This window comes from Polyodon spathula, chromosome 18 (genome assembly GCF_017654505.1).
Source record: "Polyodon spathula isolate WHYD16114869_AA chromosome 18, ASM1765450v1, whole genome shotgun sequence".
Classification (NCBI taxonomy): Eukaryota; Metazoa; Chordata; class Actinopteri; order Acipenseriformes; family Polyodontidae; genus Polyodon; species Polyodon spathula.
The window spans coordinates 21,276,960-21,286,961 of record NC_054551.1 but is presented as its reverse complement, the minus strand read 5'-3'; positions in this window follow the sequence as shown (position 1 = coordinate 21,286,961).

The window sequence follows — 10,002 nt, the reverse complement described above, 5'->3', positions numbered from 1 at the left end:
GTAATTAGATAGTTTCACTGATTTAATGCCAGCACACACATATACACACATATGAATCTACTTTTTTGAGTTAAGTAATTTTTCTTAGACCTTTATGTAGCTCTGCAATGAGTTCATTTCGGACGAGAGATGTCTGAGTTGTGAAATGGCTGCCTATAAGCTACCAGTGAATTCCAAAAAAATAAATAAATAAATAAATATCTGATATTTAATTAAATGAGTATATATCCAGTATTTTTCATTGACAACCATATGATATAAGTGTTTATTATTTTGCAGTGGGGGTCAGTGTATATATGCAATGCTATCCGGTTGGTGGCTTTTATAATGCAATTTCACAATGTGGCCAGCAGGTTGTATTAAAATACCTCAGTGTACAAATGGAGAATCTCAAGAGTCTGTATCAGACCTGGAAATCAGTTTCTATCTCATGCTAAAAAAAACTTTTCTTGACATATGTTTTGCACAGTCACAGCTGCCTGATGACAGACCAAATGCATTACATTAGATCTGAGTAGCAGTCTCAAAAAAATTGATTGGAATATGCCTTTACAACATATCAGTGCAATATTTGCCTGGGAGAAAGAACTTGCAAAGTTAATATGCACTGTCTGACAAGCAAGTGACCTTGGAAACCCCTCTTGTTATGGATTGGTATGGATTTTACAGGAGCAAGACTGTAGGATCAATTGGCTTTAGTATCATGCTATATGCCAAACCCACTACAAAAGATACTGTAGTGCTTTCTACACAATTTAAGCGATATAACTCAGAGAAAGGGCACAAATGCTTGCAGGGTTCCAGTAGTGAAATATATGCTGAGCAGTAAGGGGATAGACAGCATTAGAATAATTGCATTGCCATATTTGGTATTGTGCTGCCTGGATACTGTGCTCATAAAACATGAATCTTTTTTTGTGCCACTCTGATTAGACCGTAAATCTCACTCTCTCATATGTCAAGAAGATTGATTTTTCTTTTATTGTTTCATGAGTTTAAGCCTTTATCTCTCTCTTAATAGTGTGACATTAATTTCACAGGTGAGTTTTCTTTTTCTTCAATGCAGCAATGTTTGCAATTAGTTGCTGAAAACAAGCCTATTACTCATTAACAAGTTTAACTGGAGAGATACATACATTATGGAATACAAACAGTCGGGCCACTGCTTCCATCTGAAAAGCTTCCCTTAATCAGTATTATGAGTATTCACAAATAAAGTACAGTTTTGTAATATCTTTTCTAACTAAACTAATTGTAGAAATGTTTCCACAGGCAATTGGCTTAAAGATGATGTAACCCTTTGAAACAAAGAGCTGAATATAAAGACATTCAGCACCTCTGGTATAGTACACTGATATTAACAAAATGTTGACAGGATCCTTTGTCAGTCCTATATGGGGGGTATTTTTTAAAGTTTTTGTAATGTATGATTGGCAAATAACTTAATTAATTTTAACAGTTAATTAAACTGTTAGTTAATTAAAAAACCAGAACGCTTATTTTAATGTAATTTTTGGATTACCCAATTATTTTATACCTTAACAGTTACCCCACAACAGATCAGGACAACTGAAGGTCAGTAGAGGTCATCCAATCCCACAACCAAGCAAGCCAATTTACTCTTTACACCCGGAGAAAACAGAAGGTTAATTTAAATTTTAAAGTATTAAGTGCAATTATGCTTTTGAATACCTATAGTGAATTAAAAAAAAAAAAACAAAAAAAAAAACACAGGAATTTGAAATCATGATAATCTAGTTCAGAAGTCTCCAACCCTGGCAGTGGAGAGCTCCTATCCTGCAGGTTTTATAGGTGTCTTTATATCATCACTGGCTAAAGATCTGTAACACCTGTTAATCTTGACTAATTAAGCCAATAATAACTGAGAACTCGGCTGAAACGAAAATCAGCAGACCCAGTGATTCTCCGGGACTGGGGCTGGAGATCCTTGATTCTATTCGGTAGCCTAGTAGAGGATGATTCAGTTGGTCAGCAACAAAGGGGCATGGTTTATGTGTCATTTGAACTTCCTTAACAACTGTATAACATAAAAAAGCCAAGTTAAAACACAAATGTACAACTGACAAAGACTTCAGCCTACTTTTTTAGCAAGATAACGGAGTCTTGATGTCAAATGTACAATATATAAAATCATAATTTATTTTCTATTTAAAGCCAGTCAAACACATGCATCATTGGTTTATTTTAATTGCACAGCAAGGATAATGTTTCAATTTTTGAAGTAGCAAAAAGAAATAATTATTGGCTTGCATAATGCATTCTTTCTATGTGAATTCAAACAACAAAGAGTTAATACTGCTACCTATGTACTGTACCATAATAGCTATAGTTTGACCCAAATCAACCTTTAGGTTACTGTGAACAGTCTACTTCATTGATTGCTATTAATATTATTTTAATATGATACAGAGTACCTTTGGGTTTAAGCCAGACTTTGCCTCCAGCTTTGGTGCCAAGGTCCATTATCTCTTTTCACAGTTTAAAAAAGCAAGGCTAGAATAACTAGCAGATATAACATACTGATTTAATAGTGCTCTTCTTGAAGGGTGTGATGCATATTTCATTGCCGACATGACAGTTATATTAGTATTGATTAGCTCACCTTCATTCACCCTGTAACATCGCTATTCTACTGGCTCAGTTACTTTCCATATTTAACAATTTAGCCCCAGTTTAGACACCTAAAGCTACCATATCTTCTACAGAAACATATGTTTAACAGGGGCTCACTTGATCACTTCAGTTAAGGATCCATTTCTAAAACATATCCATATTATTTAAGGCTTTTATGATTATTAATAATAAATAACTTTATTCCAATTCCAAATGTTTTTGACACATTCCAGTGGAAAGAGTCATGTTGTAAAGTATAATATTTTTATTGATTATAACAAAAGTGTTAACACGGAAGCTATAAGCAGTAATTAAACTATATTGCAAATACAGTGTGTTCTACAGACATTAACAGAGTAGTAGTTTGTCATAAAACCCTGGTTATCCTTTTCCTATTCATGATATACCACTCTAAAAAATAGCAGCTGTAACCGTACAAAGGCCCACAAAGCAGTTAATCAGATATTATAGGTCACAGTGAAATGCTCCATTCTGTCTTGCACATGATATATTTATACTGTAGTTACAGGAAAATGGTCATGTCTCAGGGTATTCTGGGTCACTTTTTACTATGAAAATCTGTCAGATTTGTCTGGCATATTCACAAGCGGCAATTTCTTTTATCACAGAAAAGCAGGGAACCTATTTTGGCTCTGTAGTATTGTTCCTTTCAGTTCCTATTTCAGCATAATCTTGTTTAATCTCTCAACAGTCTAACGCTAAACATAATGCAGTTGTTTTAATGAATTGTATATTTCCTTTATTTATTTGCAATTGGTCAGTATTTATGCCAGTTTCATTACACCATGCACATTCACAACTGCTTGTTTAATTACTGCAATCTAAATAAAGTTTTGCAAATCTACAATAAAACTGACTTTTATCAGGTTCACAAAAGAAGATGAAAAATGTTTTCTAAATATGGGGAACCTTTTGTGCATGTTTAAAACTTGATGGTAATGCACTACAAAGGCAATGAAAATAGGGTGTAATAACTAAGCTGGGGTACTGTGAATAATTTATTTATGTACTAATTCTGTAATACTGGGTTTACCATTTTTCAGTATAGAAGTGTACTGTCAGTAGTGTTTGTAATGCTGTAGAAGCAGTTGTTGTTATTTTATAAATACATGATGTTGTAATATGTTCCTCAAGGCAGTAGAAGTGTGGTCACCAAAGCGGAATATCTTTTGCTTTGCAATGCAGTTCAGTAAAAGACATAATACAAGGAGATACTTAGATAAAGCCCTAAGATGCATCCAGCTCACTTGTAGCAGCATAAACAGTTCGCTTTGTTAAGACCACCTTCATTGAAAAACACCCTGTCTACTGCATAATGCCAAACACTTTGAAAGCAAATGTTGTATAGCAACTTTACATGCTTACATTTTCCCCCAACAGTTATGAATAAAACAGGTGAGTGATGATATTTCATAAAGTATGTGCTTTATTTTAATCCTTATGCTTATTTTTAGAAACACATTTCCATTGTAGTCTATGGGAAAATGCCAAAATGCAAGTGTTTTCAATATATTATGCTCTTTACCAATAGTTTGTGTTCTTACATACAGTAATAACTTCTAATAAAAGAACTGTAAATGCATGGCCATAGTAACAACACATTCACAGAGCCATTTATCATGTATTTACATAATACCATGCAAGATCAGGAGCCATCTGGACTGACGAAGTTATTACAATGTACGACATAACGTACTACCGAAATTGATACATTATAAGATTTGATATTGTTAATGTAAAAAAGGCGTCTTGCAATACATCATTTCTGGAAAAAAATTAATAAAAAATTCAGAATTGGTTTACATTTCGGAATTGCCTATGTGTTCCATGTGACATTATTCCACCCCCTGCTGCTGTGGGCGGGAATCTGACTGCTTAAATGACAGAATGACAAGATGGCTTTAGAGAGGAAAGAATGGGGTACACATACAGCGGATACCAGCTTTATGGGCCTCGAACATAAGGGAAAGCCAGGTCTTTTTTTTTTTGAAGTACAGTACAGTGCACAAAAGACCAACGTAAGGAAGAATGTAGAGAATAGTCAACCCCATACTTTAATAGCAAATTGAAGACCACGGTGGCAGAATTTAATATTAAGGGTTAGTGTTTGGGTTAATAGGATTTTGCTACAGTTAGAAAAAAAATGACAAACTGGAGTTAGTAATTGTTAATAAAAGCTTTTCATAAGTGTGTGTAGTTTATCCTGCCGTATCTATAATGTGACTTGTCAATCATATAGGGTGCACAGGTCCTCATTTCAGTACTCTAACTTGTGGCTTTTTGACTGCATGTAAATATTCTCTCTTGCTTAAAATAACAGGGAGAGCCACCTGCAGAATGTGTACTTCAAATCTGTGATGGTTACTAGTTTACAACCATAGATTTCAATTGAATTAACACATCTGGATTAATACACTTGCTGTAGAATGTATGTATACATGCAAACAGTTGTTTGTGTTGTTTTGGGTGGAATAACTGACCTTACAGTATGTAATGCTTGATACGTCCCAAGTTTAGCAGAATATTGTGAATTTCAATGAAAAAATGCCACCTCCCACACCTCTCGCCCTGGTGTGTTGCCCTTTCTGGCACGCAACAGTCTTGGGGAGAATGCAACATTTTGATAAAGCTACATTAAGTACAGCAGAAATATTAAGATATGACTGTAGTAAAATGAAAAGATCATCAAATTATACTTAAAAAAGAAACTGCTAGAGCCAACAGCGTGAACGATCTTAGTCTTAAATATATGTGTCTCATCTGTGTCTCGCGATCAAACCACTATAGGTTTCTTGTGTAATCATATTTCATTTGAAGCTAACCCTTTTCAGAATTATATTAGCATACCATCCAATTTCCTTAAGGAACCAATTTGAATTGTACAAAATATCAGTGGTATATTTAAGCGATAGAGCCTGCCAATGCAGGCTCTACCGTGTGGTAGATGACTCTGACTGGAGTTATGCATCCTGAGCCATAGGCGAGGGCACTAATGAAAGTCAAGCTGATTGGCTTTTCGCACTCAATTGTTTATATATATATATATATATATATATATATATATATATATATATATATATATATATATATATATATATATATACACACACACACACACACACACACAAAAAGTCAAGAAATATATGAAAATCAGTAGAAGTGAGATATCATAACATATTGATTCCCTGCAAAATCCACATACTGTATTTGACAATTTCACAAATCTTATTATGCATTCACAGCCATGTTCGTTAGAGGTGGGAGCAAACTTCATTCAGCATCTCGGCACAAAATACAAATCATGTTTAAAATATTGTGGATATTGAATCTGCAAAACAGCAGGCAATACAAATAATAATATTTGCAATACAAACATAGGAAGTTCTATGAAGTTTATATGTATTTCCGAAGCTCAAAAAGGAACATGGGTTTGTGGAGGATGTTGGGAAGTGTATTTTGAAAAAGAAGCAAACAATTTAAAGGTGTCCTGATAAACATTTATTTTAGTTTTAACACCCTTTCATTAAATCTTTGAAAATCACTTTCCAAAAAGGGAATCACATATAGAAAACGTGTAACATCAAGCTCTGACATATCTTTAAAACAAGGAATTAATTTCTGTTTTATCAACATATACTTAATTTTGCCTGTGATTGATGTCTGAATTTTATCAACTGAAAACTTGCACGCCAATCATGTTTTAAAAGACTTATTTCATAGTTATCTGTAATCCTTGATCTTAAGTTTAATAAAAGCAATGTGATTGCATGGTAATACATATTTAGTAATTATTATAAAATTACAATGCAGTTCACGTCAAGTGAACAAATGATGGTGACAACATTGTTATCAACAGTCGTCAGATCAATAACATGAATTAAATGTTCATAATTATTTACTGCATGTTATACTGTAAATGGATGAAGGGGTTTAACAGACAAGCATGGTAGCTCATATGTAATAATACTGTTATTAATGGAACTTGAAGTAAAGTGGCATCTAATAAATATAGTAAACTAATACCACAAAATAGTTTTCAGGGACTTGTGTTTACAGTGGATCATTAAGTACAGGTAAATAATAAAATACATGGGAAACAAAAAATGGTTATGTCGAGCTAACAAGATAAATCTCTCAGGATCTTATCATTCCAAACTGGCAATGCATGTGATCTTGACACAATGGTTTGACCAAACAGTCTAAAAAAAAAATAGTGATATTACAGAATCGAACCAAGTCATAATAATAATATTGGAATACCACTCAAATTACCTGTGTATTACACAGAAGAAACATCAGCAGGCCACACGATACTATCAGAAACGGCAAAACACAAATTTCAAACATATTGTAAAGTGGTCCTGATATAGCATCGAACCATTAACTATACCCTTTTACGACATTGGGATTGAACAGGGTTGATTTGCAATAGTGTGGTACTGGAACAGCAAAATTGTTTATATCCTTAAGTTGTCAAAAATGGTACTGTTGTATATGATATGATTCAACTATAATTCTGCAGTATAAAGCTCTGCCAAATGACATGTTGTTAAAAAAAAAAAAAAAAAAAAAAAAAAAAAAAAAAAAAAAAACTGAAACTACATATTTTTAGTACCCCACTTTTAAGAACTTATCAATTTCAACTATTGTAGAAATACAGCGATAAAGAACCATAACTGTAAAAATGTTAAATGGCAAACATTTCACTAGAAACAAAAAAGGTTCCCCTGATCAACGTTCTTTGACTGTGTGGAATATAACTAAGCTTGCTCCTTTTAATGTTTATTTTCCAGGGGCTGAGATTTCCAAGCTAAGAAAAATCACAGCACATGAAACTGGTGTCAATCATACAGGATACTTTCCTATTGACTGTATACTAGTATCTCTGCCCCACTCAATCACAGTGTGCTGTTAGCTCAGCTGGTTACAAATGAAGGTGGCGGAACCTGTTCTATAATTAGAAGGTGTCATGGTATTCAAAGCCCAAAAATAGATGTTGAAAAGGAGCAATATAACCACATATTTTAGTGCAATTGATAGATTTCCCTGTACTGTACAACAGCGTACTTATTAATTATAAACAAATGGATGTCATTTCACCTACAGGGCTCCCTTTGCATTTCTCAAGAGAACCTGGACTATACATTAGGCAAGAGTGACAAAATGCTAACTATGACCAAGAAACTAAAAACAAAAACACATATTCTGATGAGTTTCGTGTTTACACGGAACCCTTTTTTCCAAACTATATTTGATGCCAGGGTATAGTTTATAGCGTTATTAAAACTACTTACATAAACACTCCACACAATTGAACTCACTCATCATCTTCACATGAAGACCAGAATTGGATAGCGCTGTTACATTTTTAAATTATCTCGAACTCTGCATCATTGCCTAGCTGACTTATTTTCCAGTTCACTGAAAGTAATGAGGGGCAGGTTGGCAGATACCTGAAGGAAATCATTTAAAGCTATTCTTTCTTTTTCTTGGAGCTATTGTCTGGATAGACTTGTGCATTGTATTTTTGAATGTAAAAGTTATACGAAATTTATGGGATGGATTTGATCATACTATATCCCGCTGGGATATGCCTCAGCTGGATATTTAAAGAGCATTTTACAACACTGGGAAATAGTCCTAGATTGTGTCAATCACTGATTTCTGGTTATCCTGGGATTCAACATAAAGAGGTTGACTGTAGGATTACCCAGTGCTGCGAAATACTCCAGCTGCATAGGTTGAACAATTCTGACCCTAAAGCAAGTAGACAAAGGTTTGCCCTCTTGATGAAGTTTACTGTTGTTTTTATTTAAAATCTGATTGGGTATTTTAGAAGTTGTTGATGTATTATAGTTTGTGACACAAGCCTCTTAGATCCGCAATACATTGCATGTTTACTTTGTTTTAATAATACAGTTTAATAATAAGATATTAGGCATGTTTGTTTGTTTGGTAGCACTGTGGATTGTTGGTAAAATAGGACTCAACCACATTAAACTTTTAAAACATAATGAATCACGCTGGCAGTTGCAATACATGTTTGATATTAAGACAATTGTTCTATGACTTATAATCCCTTTTAACCATTTAAAGATACCAACGGTTGTCCTGTCAAGTATTACAGAATGTAGGCATTAAAGAAATATAAAAAGAACCATATGAATAGTTGAACATATGTCATAAATAGCAAAATAATAAAATATCATGTTTTAAAAATGAACATAGTTTCCCTTTTAAATTATGCTTGGTAAATGTATCTTAAAGTTGAACCAATGTCTAAAAAGTGAGAATTCATGTCAACATAATAGAATCAGTATTTTGTAGAAATTTGAATGTGATATTATAGTTAGTTGTAAAAGTAACATAAATTCTTCCTAAGCTTTTCTTTAGCCCAAAATGGGGTCTTAACTATAATATCAACACGATATTATTGTACAATATTGTATAAAGTATTGTACAAATGCCATTTAATAATAATAATAATAATAATAATAATAAATAAATAATAATAATAATAACAGGCTGACTGATCATACCTTCCCTCCACTCTCCACCCTCCTGTGCCCACTCCTCTTCCCTAGCCCATCTGTGGTGAATCAGCTACTGGAGAACTTCAGGACTGCTTTGTCTCTTACTACCGTACGCCGCCTCCTGTTTAGACTGAACTTGTAGATCTCTTGCTCTACCTATTATGCACTGGACTTGCCATACCAATGCACCATGTTACTGGCTAATTCACTACCCTTGCACTACTATGTCATTGTAGCTAACTTGTTATAATCCTAACTTCATATTGTTCATATTGTATTTTAGTAGTATTATTTGCACTTACTGTAAACTACACTATTTCAATATTAAGCTTGCCTTGTAATCCTTTACTGTCATGTAACACCTGTAAGTTGTCTTGGATAAAGGCGTATGCCAAATAAACACATTGTTTATAGTAAGTGGAACTATGTATATAGAGTATGTCTCTGTAGACATGATAATGGGTCAGATCTTCAGAAAACAGCACCCATTTTGAGATCCTTCAGCTATAGGGAGCTCAACCTCATGCCTGTGCTTTTGTCTGTTAGAAAGTTCTTTTGTTCGTATAATTAACTTTTAATTTTAGATCACTGCGTAAGTCAAGGTAAATTGATTTCTGACTTGTTCGAGTCTGTGGTTAATGAGCTAGAACTTTTGCTTTTGTAATTGTATTGCTTGTGTAACCACTTTACGGAGCTATAACAAGGTCACTTCAAAGCAATTTAGGAAGTGTTTTTACATTTATCTCCCGTTTAAAACTGAGCATGCTTTTTCGAGGGCTCATAGGGAAATAAAGCCCACAAATATATGACTGAA